This window comes from Macrobrachium rosenbergii, chromosome 56, assembly GCF_040412425.1.
Source record: "Macrobrachium rosenbergii isolate ZJJX-2024 chromosome 56, ASM4041242v1, whole genome shotgun sequence".
NCBI classification, from domain to species: domain Eukaryota; kingdom Metazoa; phylum Arthropoda; class Malacostraca; order Decapoda; family Palaemonidae; genus Macrobrachium; species Macrobrachium rosenbergii.
The window spans coordinates 26,762,629-26,779,243 of NC_089796.1; the positions used below are offsets into that span (position 1 = coordinate 26,762,629).

General features: G+C 46.3%; 1 protein-coding gene and 1 pseudogene across 1 annotated transcript in view; both read right to left on the reverse strand.

The window, feature by feature from the left end:
• LOC136836290 (uncharacterized) overlaps positions 1 to 16,615 on the reverse strand; it is a 484,005-nt gene that overhangs the window by 129,153 nt on the left and 338,237 nt on the right. The window lies entirely within an intron of this gene.
• On the reverse strand, positions 13,741 to 13,840 carry LOC136836791 (U6 spliceosomal RNA; annotated as a pseudogene).

The following is a 16,615-nucleotide window of genomic DNA, read 5'->3' on the forward strand; positions in this document are numbered from 1 at the left end:
GGAGGGGGCGGAAGCTTGTCTGAGTGGTTCGATCAGAGAGAATTGTCCTGCCCAGACACAATACTATTCACCCCCTTGGCAAGCATGGACCATGGCAGCCCCACCGAAGCCTTGGGTTCCTTCTTGGGTCCCCAGTAGGATTTGAGGCGCGACGGACGATCCACAGACGAGGCCGTGGTCCCTTGCCCGAGGTCACTGTGCTGACGAATCAGCGCAATTACCTCAGCAAACATCCTCTGTATCTCGGGGTTGACCGCATCCTGGGCAGAGTGCAGTCCTCCTGATCTACTCTCCCTGCAGGAGGGAGAACCTCGGCAGACCCCCATGATCCTTCCTGCACCACGCAGGCGTAAGACCTGGTCGAACCGAGGACCAAGCCAGGCACATACGCCCCTGAGGTAGAACTCTGGGGAGACAACTTGCCAAAGTTCTTCCTGACTGACTCGCGCCCCCTGAAGGAGCCCAGGAGGTAAAGGGGACAGGCAAGGAGGATCGGGCGCTCCCACCAGCCTTGCTGGCAGAACCAACAGGGGAAGAGGGTCGGAAACGGTCACCAACCCGCGGTGGTGACGGCAGCCTTGGTCGAGGAGAGTGCTTTCGCCTGGGCGAAGTGGTCTCCTGAGGAGAGCGGAGCGACTCGACGAGTCGAGCTGCATGCTCACCTCCCCCGAGCCAGGCTGGCCACGCGGACATGGCCGGGGACTGGGAGGAGTTGAGCGCGCGGCTGGCTGGCGCAAACTTGCGCTGTCCTCTGGACGCGCCCCAGTCTTCTTCAAGGCCGAAACCTCTTGGGAAGACTGAGCAGGGGACCTCTTCTCTGCTTTTCCAGGTGTCCAGACCCGAGAGACCGGTGCACCTTCCCGGGAACCTGGCTTGGTACTAGAAGAAGTACCAGCAGGAAGAGTCGAGGCACCTGCAAGCCCGGTCTTTCTCTCGCCCTGCACCCAAGTCTGTATGGAGAGAGGTTTCTCCCGTACCAGACTGGGGTACTTGGGTTTCCTTAGAAACCTGGGTACTCGGAGCGACTTGCGAGTGAGTGTCCGACGCACAACCGCTGGCCTTAGAAGCAAGCTTCTTCGGCGCAGCAGAGGGAGTGTGAACCGTGGTCTGCACATCCTTGGCTCCCGATACGACTGACCCAGGGGTCAATGCAGCGGTTCCCTGATCCGTGGATCAGGAAGAGCCAGCGAGAGATCCCACTGCCTTTCCTGTGGAAGGAGGCAGTCCCTCAGAGGTCTCAGTGCAAGACTTCTTGGGGGCGGAGAGGCAGGCTTCTTCTTCCTTGGCTGGGGAGCCTTGGAAGAAGAGGAAGAAGAGGCAGCAGACGACGACAACAACAACGAAGATGAAGATGATGACGACACCTTCCTCGATCTCTTCTTCTTCTTCTTCTTCTTCACCATCTTCCTCAGGATCATAGTCAAGTCCCCAAACCACGAAGGAGCAGACAGAAGGAACAGGAGCAACCAGGAGGGCCACGGAAGCAGCAACAGGGGGCCAGCAGAAGCAGGAGCAACCGGGGGGACCAGGCGCAACCTGGGTAGCGGAGATGGTGCTTGGGCCAGCAGAACCGGGCAGATGGGCGGGGCCAGGCCAGGAGCCAGGAGAGTCCAGGGGTGGAAGCCGGGGTCGGAGGCGCCGGGTGGCACACTGGGGAGCCAGGCCAGGCCGAAGGGCCGGGTCAGGGAAGTGAGGAGCCGAAACCGTGGTCAACAACAAGTGTGGGTCAGCAACAGGAGCAGGCAACAGTCATATGAGGCAATGCGACAACGTCACCATGTGCAAGGGGCCAGGCAGAGAACGGGGCCAGGAACCCAGGAAGCAGGGGAACAGAGTGGAATGCGGATGGCGCCGAAACCTGGGTGTCCAGGTGAGAGGCCACCATCACAGGCAGCTTGGACAAAGAAACACAGGTGGCAGTCGTGGTGGCGAAACGGTGGCTGTGTGGGTGTCACTGGGCGTGCCAGACAAGTGTGACACCAGGCCCTCCAGTGATGGCACGCCAGGCAGGCCGAGGTGCAGCCAGGCAGATGTCAGATCAGGTACCTGGCCAACAGAAGATGCTTCCACCCCCAAACCTGAGGATAAAGTTGGGTCAAAAAGGGAAGCCTATACAATACTCACTCCAGGGGAAGAAATTCGCCCCCGGAGCGAGGACAGGTCCCAGAGAGGATGTCCTGAGCAATTGCTCCCCCGTGGCCTTTCACACCCATGAAACGAATGAGGAAGGGGAGGGGGAGTCCTCACCCGAGGGAAAGGCAGCAAGAAGGGGAAGTTTGCTGGAAAGGAGAAACGATCCTGACAGATTAGCCACTGTAGGAGTCGTCGGGGGCATGTTACCCTCTGATGATTCCTTGGCGGGTTTCCTACGGTAGCGCCTCCTCCCTTCAAACTCCCTCCACTGCTCGGGAGACCAGGAACAACATTCGCTACAAGGTGAAGTGTGCGAACACACGTCCCCTGCAAGTGGGGCAGAGGGCGTGTGGGTACATGTCAACGCTAGATCTAAAGGTGGTATAACATTTCTTGCCTCCTACCCCAGGACACACACGCTGGGGGTAGGAGGGCTTAAAGGGCTTATCAACATTCATACTAAGAAAAACAAAAGGAAAGTTCCCACCAGGAAAAAGCTCAACAGTCGGGCAGAGAGGGAGAGAAACAATGTCCGCAGTCTACGACAACCGAAAGCAAATTGGAATGTTTACATCCAGGCAGGCGGTACTCCCACCTCCTGGACGGTAGTTAACTGCCTAACCACCTTGTTCGAAAGTTCAACGGCCGTTTCCAGCCTACGCTGAAAGTAATTCCTAATGTAAAGGACTGAGGGTTTGTATATCGTGTCGGAACAAACGGACTTTATGCAAGAACCACAGACTTCATATCAGCTTCCCATTGGGACACTGATTTACCAGCCGTCATCAATCTCCTTCCATTTCACCAAGGCTATTGTTCCTCTTTATAAGAATGGGTGGTGATCACACAGAAAACTAAATCAATGGCTCGACACCTAAAATCAACAGCATATTCAGACTCACTACTATATTGTAATCAAAACTTACCAATAAAATTAAATTGCTGAAAGCTTTTAGGAAAAGACTAAATAGCAATATGGCTCAAAGGGTACAGTAGACAGCATTAAAGGTATACATTCTGCAAAAAGTTATTTTTCTGATAAAATAAAGTTTTATACATACTTACCATGTAAAATCAGTTTTTGCATAATAACCAGTTTCAATTCTGTAATAGTTTCACTCTTAAACAGCTAAAATTTTGAAATTAAAAAGGTCGCATTATTTTGTTTTGGTTAGGTGACTCACAGCGCCCACTTGGAGGGAAAGAGAGGAACAACTAGCAAATGGGCTTCAATTTGTTTATGCCCTTATATTCATGGCGAGGAGGGCAGGCTCCGATCATGTAACTACTTGGTAAGTATATATAAAACTTTATTTATCATAAAAATGTCATTTTTATATAAGTAACTTAACAAGTAATTAAACTGCTGATTCCCACACAGACAGGAGGTGGGATGCATGAACATATCTACCCCAAACATTAATAATGATAATGAATTTGAATCCTTGCCTGATAAGCGAGCTGCTGCAAGAGGATACTGCTTCTGGATGGCGCTCGTCTTTTCTTTATAGTGGTGTGGCAGTATAGCCTAGAGTCGCCTACTATTTCAATGGGTATCTTGCAGTCAAGGACAATTCTGACTGATCACAAAGATAAAAAAGTTGCCCCTGCCCTGGGCGTAGTACAAAATAAATAACCTGAGAAATCATAATTGCCAAAAATAACAATTTTTAAAGTAAATTGTATTTTTCCTAACTATGCAAACCTGAGGTCCTTTACATTAGGAATTACTTTCAGGCGTAGGCTGGAAACGGCCGTTAAACTCTAGAGCAAGGTGGTTAGGCAGTAACTTCAACGCCAGGTACAGGGGGATGCCACCTGCCCGGATGTAAACATTCCAGTTTGCCAAAGGTCCAGGTTCATATTGAGGGGTGGCATGAGGTGGGCATAAAGTGTAAAGGACCTGAGGGTTTGTATAGTTAGGAAAAATACAATTTACTTTAAAAATTGTTATTTGTTCTGACACAGTATACAAACCATCGGTCCAACACATTAGGAAGACTCACTGGTTGGAGGGAGGAATCTGAGTGAGTCTCCTGAACTGACTGGAGTTCTGTTTCACCTGGGTTACTCCTCCTGGTCGAAAGAGCGAGGAGGAACCGTGCCTCTGACATATTGATTGGAGTGTAGGAACTGCAAGATCAAATATCAAATACTGGACCTTTTGCAAAAGCATGAGTGAGGAAATGTAAAGAAAGTCTAAAATAGGCTGAAGGATCTAGAGATACAGGCAGTAAAAAAAAAAGCCTAAGATAGGGTTCCCTTATTGCCAGTCTCTCCTTCCTCCCTTGCTAGAGGAAGGCTTGGAATTGCTTTGGAATTCCTATGATTCTATAAAAAAATAGAAGGTGCTCGATGTATCGTCTTACCACATCAGTGCCAGTTCCAGCAGCTATTTTGGTGGAGTCCTATTCTCATCCCTAAGGAGGAGAAGTTGGAGGATGGGGAAGGAGGAGGAAGAGAGGCCAGTCACAAAGGAATCCTTCTCACTTCCAGAACCAACACCTTAGGCGAGATGCTACTCGTCCTCTTGAAGGAGCCAGGTAAGACAACACAACTTGTTGAGCAGCCACCACAGAGATTTCTTGAAAAAGGGTTCCAAGGGAACTGTGGGCAAGACCGAAGGAAGAAGACAAGAGTGTGGTCTAAGAGACCATGTCTTGCTTCCAGACCAACAGAAACTTCGAATGCGAGGGATGGACCAAGCCATCGACTTTGTGAGCTCTCGGGTGAAAGGTATTTTACATCATGTTTGTTTCTTGAAATCAGCTGCAGAGAAAAAGTACCTTTTTTGATCGCTTCAGAAGTCAGGAGGAAGATGTGTCCTTAGACACTTCTTCCTTTGGGAGAGACAGTACTAGCAAAACCTGACATCCAGGTTAGGAAAAGCCTTCAGAAAGTACCACAGCTCCCAATAGGACAAAGTAGGAGGAATGATCTGGATCATCGACACAAAGTCCAAGGAGGAGGGGGAACAAGAAGGACTCGAACCTGACAGTCGATGCCAATGGATTCGGAGTCCACCTGACAACATCCAGAGAAGGAGTCGAGGTATGATCCCCATCCCTGTTCTTCCATCTTTACGCCAAGGCCAAGGTAAGATGAGAGATGGTCCTAAGAGGGCATATCTCTATCCGATGACTCGTAAACGCGTGCAGAGCACGGACAGGAACCCTAAACGAGTGCATGCCACCCAGGAAACAGTTCCTGGGACAGCACGACTGATTCTGCCAGTTTTAGGTAGCTAACTCTCGACTGAGAGAGACGCTACTTCAGATAGAAAGACACTTGACACTGGGACTTGAAAAAAGACTTTAACAGTTCTTCTGAACCAAAATGAAAGGGAGAACCAAATAGACGAGGAAGTCCCTCCTGACTTGAATGAGTGACTCTGACCCGAGAAGAAGTTGCCCAACTGACACCAACAGGGGAAGATGGATCCAGTCCCTGGCACAGTGTTGCAGAGGACTTCAAGGGATATCCAGCTATATCCGTTGCATGCCTAGGACAAGAAAGCCTGTGCTTGCAAGGAAGGCTGGAAAGTCTCCCAGTCCTGAACACACAGGGATGTACTAGTCTAAAAGAACCGCTTCTTGTGTAGCTGCTACAGGAGGTTGGTCAAGAGGAATTCTTCTTGATGCCTCGGCAATCCTCCCAGGTGCTGGGGAAGTCTTCAAGTATTTGTCTGTAACTTGGGGTGAGCAATGTTTGTGAACCCCTAGCACAAACGGTTATCACAAATCGTGGGTTTGTATTAATAAATATCAAACATCATGTATATATAAACAAAAATACAGAAAGAAAGTCACGGGATAATAAGAGCTTTAACGACAGTCAGGCGGAGAGAATGAAAACACGACAGCAACGCATGAGGCTGAAAGCACACTGGAATGTTTACATCCGGGCCAGGCGGGTATCAAAGCCTACCTGGAAGTAGTTACTGCCTGAGCCACCTTGAAGAAAGAGTTTAAGGCCATTTCCAGCCTACGCCTGAAAGTAATTCCTAATGTAAAGGACCTCGGTTTGTATACTGTGTCAGAACTACAATAATAAAAATAGCTACTACCCAACCATACGGCAGCAGTTCGGAAGGCGGGAGCTACTGCAATGGCCAGGAACATCACTTCCACAGGGCAATTTCCTTCACCCTCACACTGAAATCTTCTACAGGATGGCAGACATCATAATCTCCAGGGCAGCTGGCAGGAACACAATGTCATAAGATTCTTTAGTTAGCCCTAGTCTTGCACGCACCGCCAAGAGAAGCAGCAGGCACGATCAGGAAAGTCGATGCAGAAGCTAGAGAAAATGAAGCGGTTCAGAAGGCAGATGAGCTACTGCAATGATTCAGGAATCATGAAAGTCACCAGCAGCAACAGGAACAATCTATTAACTGCGGTGAAAGGAGACCAGGAAGAGCTGCCCAGAGACTGTCATCCAAGTTAACAGGAGCATAACACACCAGCAGGAGCAGATGGACCACAGATATGTCAGAGGCATTGCCACAGCATACATGAAGGCCAGCAATGACAGCGATCGATCCACATTGGCAGTAAGAGAGTCAGGATGATCCCGACGTGGAACTATGTCATCCAGCCTGGTACTGTGGTCGATCCTGAAGCAACACTAAAGGAACGTCAGGACTGCTTTATCTGCAGATATCCCCTGATGGCAGTTGAGATATCCAGCCAACTACTGCTGTCTGAGATGCTAATTCAACCTGAAAAAAAAGCAAAGATGATTAGTAGAGGGAACTCCTCTCTATCTACAAAGGGAACAGGCTATCAAAGCGAGAACTACTTACCCAAGAAGAGGTCGCCTGACTGCCAACCGCCCCCTCGGGTTTTCAGGCTAAGAAGCTGAAGAGGGATGAAGGAGACAGATCTCTACTGAAGGAGAGAGATAAGACCCTACCCAAGAGGTTAAAAGGACCTGGGGAGGCCACGATGGGCGCCGTGGAAGCGGAACTTACAGACGACGCCCACAACCTCCCACCCGCCCCGTAGCTCTCTAAGCACAGATTGCAAAAACAATACTCAGTACAAGTAGGAAGGAAGTAGTCATGCCCTTGTACAAGGAGGGCGGGAGCCCAAGAAGGGAACCGAACTCTTACGTCCCGATCAATGTAGGGGAGCGAAGATATTACGTCTCAATCTAATATCTCTGATTGTACAGGGGAATGCCTTCAGTATATAAATAAAGGGCTACTGTAAGAGAAGCATTACCACAAGTTACGAAACACTTCCTCTAAATACGTCCTTGGCTGTCAAACCCCATGACACAGAGCAGCGGAACATCGGCTTATGCATGGTTATCACAAATCGTGGGTTTGTATTAATAAATATCAAACACACGTAATATATACACAAAATACAGAAAGATTCCACTGGGATGATAAGAGCTTAACGTCAGTCAGGCAGAGAGATCCGAAACCATGTCTGCAACGCATGCTGGTGAAAGCAAACTGGAATGTTTACATCCGGGCAGGTGGGATTCCTGCAACCTGGGCGTATTTTGTTGCCTAACCGCCTTGCTCAAGAGTTTAACAGCTGTTTCCAGCCTACGCTGAAAGTAACTCCTAATGTAAAGGACCAACGGTTTGTATATCGTGTTGGAACAACTGCCAATTGCAAACTGGCACCCTTGGGACCAGCACTGCCAGAATACAGAAAATCCCGGATTTTAGAAATCACCCCTAAAAAACCCCCTATGAAAAGTCTTGCCAGCTCATTCCACATATAGTACTGTGATATCAACAGTAGAACAATGCTTATGAATAATCACTGTCATTCATTAAGTTTAGTTCCTTATGGAAATTCTGGCCTGCTACATAATCATTTCTCCGGAAATGTTTACACCTTTGCTACGTCGGAGCTTAAACCTTTTTATATACACACTGTCAAATTCTGATCTCCTGGCACCCTTCACTGGTTTTCAGCACTTCAAACTTTTCTGGTTTTCGTTTTCATCAAAAACCTGAAAATCTGCTGCTTTTGTTTCTTTAAGCCTGCATGTATCTGTGTGTGTGTGTGTGTGCATAACATATGATTGGAAGATACGAGAGTATGTATGCAAATTATGGTTCTTTTGTATGCTGTATATTTTTGAGTTTCACAGAATGTTTTCATTAGAAATAAACTGTGCTTGTGTATTTACAGAGCAAGCTTCAGTTCCGAAATCCAAAAAAATAAAAAACTGAAACGTGTCACCGCCCTCATAGCCGCTCAAGAACTAATGGAGGCTGAATCAAAAACTTACCGGATTTTGGGGTTCCTGGACCACAAAATGCCGGATTTTTGAGGTTGGACTGTATGACTTTAGGAAACTTAATAATAATACAACTAAGAATGTGACTCTTAGACCTACATATTTCATTAACAGGCGTCTGCATAAGCAGAATTGAACTTATAAGTGTCTCTCTTTATTATGTGATGACCTCACCCTTGTAAAGAAAATTAGAAAAAATGGACACTTTACAGTAATAAAAATACTACAATACAGTAAAGCATACTGCATTCTTGGTGGTGTATTTTACTGTAAACAACTGTCACCTTTTATAGCAATACCTAAACATACTGTTGCTTTTTTAACTCATAATTTGGTGAAACTAACTTTCTTCAGTTCCATAAGAAAGTAAGAATAACAAAACCCTAAACTGTGTGACTCACTTTAACTAATAAAGAAGCAAAAGAATCCCACTTTAGCTAACAAGGGAGCACATGAAGCATAAATAAAAACCAATACCCTATTGGAACATGTAACAATGAAAAAACAAAACAAATAAAAATTTATGGGCTGCTCTAGGAGCAAGAGCCTGTGCCAGCAAAAGGGTGACTTAATCTAACAAACAAATAAAAATGATATTTTAATGATAAAATAAAGTTTGTTCATACTTACCTGGCAGATATATATATAGCTGTATTCTCGAAGGTCCGACAGAATTTCAAATTTCGCGGCACACGCAGTGGCCGGTCAGGTGGTTAGTACCCATTCCGCCGCTGGGAGGCGGGTATCAGGAACCATTCCCATTTTCTATTCAGATTTTCTAACGCCACTGTCTCCTGAGGGGAGGAGGGAGGGCAATATGAATATATATATCTGCCAGGTAAGTATGAACAAACTTTATTTTATCATTAAAATATCATTTTGTTCATGAGACTTACCTGCCAGATATATATATAGCTGAATACCACCTTTGGCAGGGGGTAGAGACAGCCAAGAATTAGGGAAAAAACCAATTATTGGTAAAATTATTTTGGTTCCTTACCTGATAGCATAGCTGACTGAGTGGTTACTGTCACTCTAGTCTGCTTCTGCTTTACTAGAGACCCCAGCAAGGTAGTGACCTATAAAGCTGGCGACTTCTAGATGATCTGTCAACGGGGCGTGACCACAATGTGACTAGATCATAGACCATACAAAGAGGACAAAAGAGCATTACTAACCACCTAACCAGCACCTAAGAGCGTTAGTTGAAAGGATTGGGAAGACTGCCTCCAGTCAGTCGACCCAACAAATAAAAAAACACAACAAAACACAATTAAAAACCCCTCCTAAACAGGATTAAAGGATCAGAGTTACCCCTGTCCCCAAGGTTGCTGAAGCAGCAATGTATGGTCCCAGAGAAAAGCAATTTTCGTATGCTACCTAAACATCTTGCCAAGAGTGTGAGGCAAACACCGATTGACTTCTCCAAAATGTGGCACTAAAGAATGTCACTGAGTACCATATTTTTCTTGAACGCCATGGAGGTAGCAACTGCCCTCACCTCGTGAGCGTTAACTCTCAACAACTTGAAGTTGGAGTCGTCACAACTAGAATGTGCCTCCTTAATGACATCCCTAATGAAGAATGCCAGTGCATTCTTCGACATGGGTTTAACTGGTTGCCTCACAGAACACCATAAAACATCCAAGGGACCACGAGTGTCCTGAGTTCTTTTAAGGTAGTACTTGAGAGCTCTAACTGGACATAGAACTCCCTCAGGTTCTGTCCAATAAGGTCTGTCAAACCTTTAATTTCAAAGTGTCTAGGCCAAGGGTTAGAAGGCCTTTCATTCTTAGCCAAGAACTTAGGGCTTAAAGAGCAGACAGCATTGTGTTCCTTGAAGCCCACATGGCTGAAAGCTCTGAACTTCGCTCACTCTCTTCGCCGTCGCCAGAGCAATGAGGAAGACCGTTTTCGAGTAACATCCTTAAGAGATGCAGAGTGGAGAGGCTCAAAAGGACTAAACATCAAAAACTTGAGCACAACGTCCAAGTTCCAAGCAGGGGAAATAGCTGAGGAACCTTGGACGTCTTGAAAAAGATCTCAAGTAAGATCGTGGAGGTCCTTATTGTCAGACAAATCCAGTCCTCTGTGTCTGAAAACAAGAAAGCATGCTCCGATAACACTTGATAGTTGGAACTGCTAACTTGAGTTTTTCTCTCAAAAAGTAAAGGAGAAAATCAGCAACCTGGCTCACAGTGATAGAGGAAGAGGAAAAGCCCTTCTTTCTGCACCAACCTTTGAAGGTTGCTCACTTCGCTTGATATACTTTTTAGATGAAGCTCTTCTGGCTCTAGCGATGGCCCGTGCCACCTGCCAGAAAAACCCCTCGCTCTGACCAATTTTCGATAGTCTGAATGCAGTCAGGTTCAGAGCGGGAGGTTTTGATGATATCTCGTGAAGTGGGTTTGTTGAGCAGATCTGCTCTCATAGGAAGGGTCCTGGGAACGTCCACCAACCAGAAGAGAAACTCCGAGAACCAGTGGTTGAAGGCCAAAACATGGGGATGAGAGTCATCCTTGTCCCTTGTGAGGCCGAGAACTTGCGTATGACTTCTCCCAGAATTTTGAACGGGGAAAAGGCATAAACATCCAGACCCGTCCAATCCCAGAGAAGAGCATCTATCGCAACTGCCCCAGGGTCGAGAACAGATGAGCTTTAGAGGGAGCCTCGCTGTTCTTGAGGTCGTGAAAAGATCCACAAGATGGCGACCCCAAAATTTCCAAAAATCTTGGCAAACCTCCTGATGAAGGGTCCATTCCTTCGGCAGGAGTTGATGGCGCCAACAGAGCAGGTCTGCTCGAACATTTTCGACCCCTGCAACAAATCTTGTGAGAATTGAAATGTTGCGAGCATGAGGCTCAAAGAATAATCTCTCTTGCAAGGCTGAACAGGGAACAAGTAGTATTGTCCGTTTTTTGAGGAACGCCAACACGTGTTGCAAACTTGAACAACGTGATTGGCAACAAGAGACTCGAAGAATTGGAGGGCTAAAAGATTGCCGCCAAATCTTTGATGTTGATGTGCCAGGACACCTGTTCCTCTCTCCAGGTTCCTGACACTTTCTCTCCCTCCCAGTGTTGCCCCCAACCTGTTGACGACCCGTCGGAAAAACAACACTAGGTTGGGGTTCAGAAGCTTGAGGAGATCCCTTTTCCAATTTCGTTGGATCGAGCCACCACACAGATCCTCTTTTATGGAAGGAAGAATTCTCAATTCCTCTTTCAAGTCTTCCTTGTTCTTCCAGTTCTCCAACAGAAAGAACTGAAGAGGCCTGAGATGCAGACTTCCCAGAGAAACAAACTTCTCCAGCGAGGAAATGGTCCCCAGCAGACTCATTCCATTCCCTCACCTAGCATGTTTCCTTTTCCAAGAAGGCCGAGACTTTTTCGTAACAAAGAAGTTGCCGTTCTTGCGGACGGAGACGCTATAAAAGCCGCTGAATCATCTGAATTCCCAGACACAATGGACAGTGAGGGGATCAGCTGCGACTTCTCCACATTGACCAGAAGTCCCAGGGACTTCACGAGTTGCAGAGTCAACTGAAGGTCCTCCAGATACCCAGACACGACGCCTTTCGAATCAACCAGTCGTCCAAGAGTGAGATCTGACGTGCGACAGATGCAACTGCATCGCTAGCGTTTTTCAGAGAGATCGGAGCTGACGCCAACAGCATCTGGTGAGGTGTCAACCATCCAAGTATTCTTCGCTGATGAGAAGCGGTGTTTTCACCGTGGTATGGGCTGTGCAGAGTCCAAAGCAGAGAGCCCTGAACTGGTACGTCTTGTCCCCCAAGACAACCTGAGATACTTCATCGAACGTGGATGAATTGGGGGCGTGAAGATAAGTATCTTGGAGATCCAAAGATACCATCCAATCCCGGGATGAAGGGCTCCTAGTATTGACTGAGAGGTCTCCATCTTGAACTTTTCCTTCTGGACAAAGTTGTTCAGACCTGTTGACGTCCAAGACAGGTCTCCAGCCTACTGAATGTTTTGGGACTAGAAACAATCTGTTGTAAAATCCCGGGATTTTGTGTCCAAGACCTGTTCCACTGCTCTCCTTTCGAACATCTGTTCGAGCAGGTCAACACAAATTTTCTGTTTGACAGGAAGGCAGTTGGGAGAAAAAAAAACAAACAAGGAGGAGGAGACAGGAAAGGAATCAAGTATCCTCTCTCTAACAGTAGGAGGGACCAACGTCTGCCCCTCTCTCTTTCCAGGCTTGTGCAAAATGAAGCCTGGTTGCTACTGGGAGTCTGGAGATGAAAGGAGTCACTTGCTGCCTCTCTTGGAAGTGACATTCCCTCTGGAAAAAACTCTCTCTCGTGGTGCGGGTTTCGTGTTGCTTCCCATGGAAGCCCCTTTGTTAAAGGGCTGCTTCATTTAGCTTTGAGTTTACTTTTTGTATCATTGAGAAGAAGGTGCTGAGGGCGTTATGAAGGAGATGCAGTTTGAATCTTGAGTGGATTTTAGTTTTGAAGGCTGAAAAACGATATTTTAACTTCTCTGGGTATTTAGATTGCTTGCCGTTACACAGTTTGATGTTTTTATGACATAATGAAAAGCCAAAAAATAGACCAAAAAGTAATATAACAATGCTCTCTTCTTTAAATGAAGCTAAATGAAAACGAGTGTCAAAAGATCGGCTGAGGTTGGACGGCCTTGTCCATTTACTTAGTCAAGCTCTGAGCTGGACAGCTGACCCCAGACTGACTGCCCTGCGGCATTCCTGTCTTAGTGTGCTGATGCCCAGACACCAGTCCAAAAGTTTGCCATAGTCTTGAAAAGTCCATTAGATATTCCATTTCATAAGAGCCAGGAAACCTTAGAAGAGGACAAGTGGGATCTCCTATACTGACAATATCATTACATTTAGAATAGAGGAAAAATGTAATTTCCCTATGATAGGTTACTGTTTTGTTTATAACCGGACTAACTGAGAAGGAGGCTTTTAAATAAAACTTTCTGAGAAGATAGTCAGGATATCCATGATGCCATATATAAAATATCCTTGGTAGAGAAAAATTTTGATTTCGATTTTAAGAAAGTCAGGAACGCTCCCCTTAAGACAAAGACAACTGCGAAGGTGGAGAGAGAGGAGCTGAAGGTTGAAAAGTCTCAGGAAACAGATCCTTAAACAAAAAAGTCAGAGTCTGATAATCAGAGGAAGAAGAAGACGAAAGATGTTTCTCTTCATACAAAGGCTGTGACGAAAGAGGATGTTCTTCCTCAGCTGGCGGGTCTTGAGTGAGTGGTGAAAGTAGTTCCGATTCGCCGATACGTAAGCGGGAACTCCCATGCGAAGAAGTCGTCAACTAAATCTTGATAGTAAACATAAAAAAATGAAGAACGCTTCACGATTAGTTGTCATCAAGAAGAGCCATGCTAATCTTCTCTGTATCGTTCCAATTTTAGTATATGTACTGAGAAGCAAGTACTGGCTAAATTAAGAAGGACATCAGATGTTGAAGCGGGTAGTTGTGCGACATGATGAACAACTGGAGCGGTGTCAACACAAGACTTGAAGCTATACGTGAAGAGCGCGGAGCGTCATGGCGTGGGCGCGCGAGGCTCCGTGGCAAGTACTAGAAGAGAGTCACAGCGTGAGCGAGCGGCGTCATGGCTGTGAGGCGCCGAGCGTCAAGGTGAGGCGCGTGAAGCGTGAGAGCGACGAAGAGCAAACGCGCTCCTGGCGCGAGACAAGAGAAAAGGCCAACACCTCAACTCGGGGAAGACGAATAGGAAGCCACTAAACACTCTCTCTAGGAAGACAGGCGCTCAAAACATCGCAGACGAGGGAAGACGAAGCAGGAGACGAAGGTGAAAGTCTGTACCTCTTAACAGGCAGATTCGAATCTTGAAAGGTTCATGAGAGCATCCAGCTGTTGTTGCAAACCCAACAAAATCTTACGCGTTGGAGAAGCCACTCTCTCGGGAGAAGGGCTGAACCTGAGAGAAGGAAAGGGGGAGAGGCGTCTTCTTCCTTCCACAGGGGAAGAAGCTCTAGCCCTTGCCTTAGCGCGACAGGGGTCGAGTAGCGTCATCATTCGAAAAACACTTTATTCTCTTCTGCAGAGGAATATCACGCAACTTTCGGGGAAGAGTACAAACGTCTAGAGGAAGAGGACGTGAAGCGTCCTCTCCTCTCAAGCTTCTCTTAAGAGGGCGAGAGTCCAACCGAGAGCTCCAACCCCGAGGCGGGGAGGACGTGTCGGAGGGACGAGAAGCAATCCTTCAGGATGCGTGCCTGAGCACGATCCCTGGCAGCCTGGGTAGCGTCATCAGGACCTGCCGAAGGGACGCCAGATCGGTGGGAAGTCCCCGTAACCCTCATGCGGCTTTCGACATGCCCCCTCCCTGGTCCTGGGAGTTCGGACAGAGGTCCAGGCCTAGAGGCATTATAGGGCCGATCTGACGCCCCCTCCACAACACTAGGGGCACTAGCACTAACACTTTGCGTTTGAATTGCATTCACTTTAGTTTCAAGAGCGCGCATTGACTCAACACGAGAGCCAGGGCATTACCTTCTGCAGCAACAAACTACAGGGTTAGTACTAAAATTTACTACAGGGTTACTAGTAGGAGAAAACCCTGACTGTCCATCTACAGGATGCACTCTGGAGGAAGAAGATTCCTCAGCCTATCACGCTCCAATTTAAGCATATAGGCTTCATATTTCTTCCACTCACCCTCAGACAATCCCACACATTCATTACCGATTATCATAGAGCATTGAACACCCTTACATATCATACATAAAGTGTGAGGAACTATCAAAGTCTTCGATAGCCTCACCTTACATTCACCCAAGCTACAGACTCGATAGCTAGAGGTAAGACATCTTAATTATAAGAAAAGTCAAAAGCAAAATCAAAAACGGTCCACAAAAAGCGTATGCCAAGTCACAGATCCAGTCGAATACCAAAAACAACCAAAATACTTAAGTGACAACAAATTTGAAATCCAAATGGCGGAGGAACTGACAACAGGTGTTGACAGTCCGGCGACAGAGAAAATCTGAATAGAAAATGGGAATGGTTCCTGATACCCGCCTCCCAGCGGCGGGAATGGGTACTAACCACCTGACCGGCCACTGCGTGTGCCGCGAAATTTGAAATTCTGTCGGACCTTCGGAGAATACAGCTATATATATATCTGGCAGGTAAGTCTCATGAACAAAATGTTAACATTAGGATTTCTGATGTCTGTAAGAAAACTTTGTTAAAAGAATGCAGAAAAGTTTAGAAAATACCCAACAAATGTAAAATATTAAACAAACCATCAATCACCTTCTGAGGTATAAACCTCAACAGCCAGAAAATGAACTGGCTCAAATGTCAATCAAATCTTATATCTGCTGGTTTGGAAGAAATGAAAATGCAGCAATTGAAAAATAAAAATGGCCTGAAATCAGTTAATCAATTAATATTACAATAAATCAAGAGAACAGAATTATCCTTTTTAAAATCATTTTAAGTCCTGAACTTTTGTACAGTAAATCTAAAAAAAATCATCCAGGTATGACCAGTTAAAAGCATCCAATTGTATTTTTCCTTAATTTACAAACCTGAAACCTCAGGAAGAGTTTACATTAGCATTACCTGAACAAGCGGGTGAGGATCAATGAGCCCAGAAGGTCTGGACAAAATTAAATGATACTGCTAGAACATGGTCGGAATTAAACTGACTCTGCAGCAAAACAAGGTGGTTGTTTTCCTCTCAGGCAGTAACTTACAGTCCTCAACCGTCAGAGGTTATCACTAGTTATCCTCCTTTGAAATACCTGCCATCTCCCAGATGTAAACATTCCAGTTTGCCTTTTCTTGTCCAGGTTCAGATTGAGGATGATAAAAGGAAGTTGGGTAATGTATCTAAAGGACCTTATATAGTTAGCCAAAAGTGTTATAATTTACTCTGGTTAAGAAATTTTTATGATAAAATAACGTTTCACTTATACTTACCCGGTAGTTACATATAGCTGTCGTCTTTGACGTCACGGCAGTATTCAAATTTTCAAAGCTAGCTTATCGTTAAACAGGTGATCCTCTAACCCCGCCTCTATCGGGTATCGCTGGAACCGCCCCAAGAACATGTCATAAGTTTTTTGCCCAACTGCCCAGGTGAGGGGAGGAGGAGGGAGGGTTATGATTATGTAACTAACTACCGGGTAAGTATAAGTGAAACGTTATTTTATCATAAAAATTTCATTTTCA